At 27.1% G+C, this 299-nt stretch overlaps 1 protein-coding gene across 4 annotated transcripts in view; it reads left to right on the top strand.

The window, feature by feature from the left end:
• The window catches only part of si:ch211-278a6.1 (SRC kinase signaling inhibitor 1), a 120,278-nt gene that overhangs the window by 97,987 nt on the left and 21,992 nt on the right, over positions 1 to 299 (top strand). The window lies entirely within an intron of this gene.

Raw genomic sequence — 299 nt, 5'->3', positions numbered from 1 at the left:
TTCTTTTTTTAAAAATTAAAAATAAATGTAACAAGCAGGAGAATTCGGCACAGGTATAATTTATTTGATTTGAGTGGATAAGATGTAAAAAGAACATCTATTTTTACCAGCTCATTTATTTTAAGAAAATCAAATTTATGCTCAGTTACCCAGCAAAACAAGATTTCTATTTTTAGCAGATGCAATAACAATTCATCTTATTAAATTAGTTATTAGTTTTCTATTCTGTATCAAAGACTTCCTATGGGGTCAAATTAGGATCAGCTTAAAGTGAATGAAAAAACAGACTGAAAAACAGA

Source organism: Oryzias melastigma, linkage group LG8 (assembly GCF_002922805.2).
Source record: "Oryzias melastigma strain HK-1 linkage group LG8, ASM292280v2, whole genome shotgun sequence".
NCBI classification, from domain to species: Eukaryota; Metazoa; Chordata; class Actinopteri; order Beloniformes; family Adrianichthyidae; genus Oryzias; species Oryzias melastigma.
This window is presented reverse-complemented; position numbering and strand designations above follow the sequence as displayed.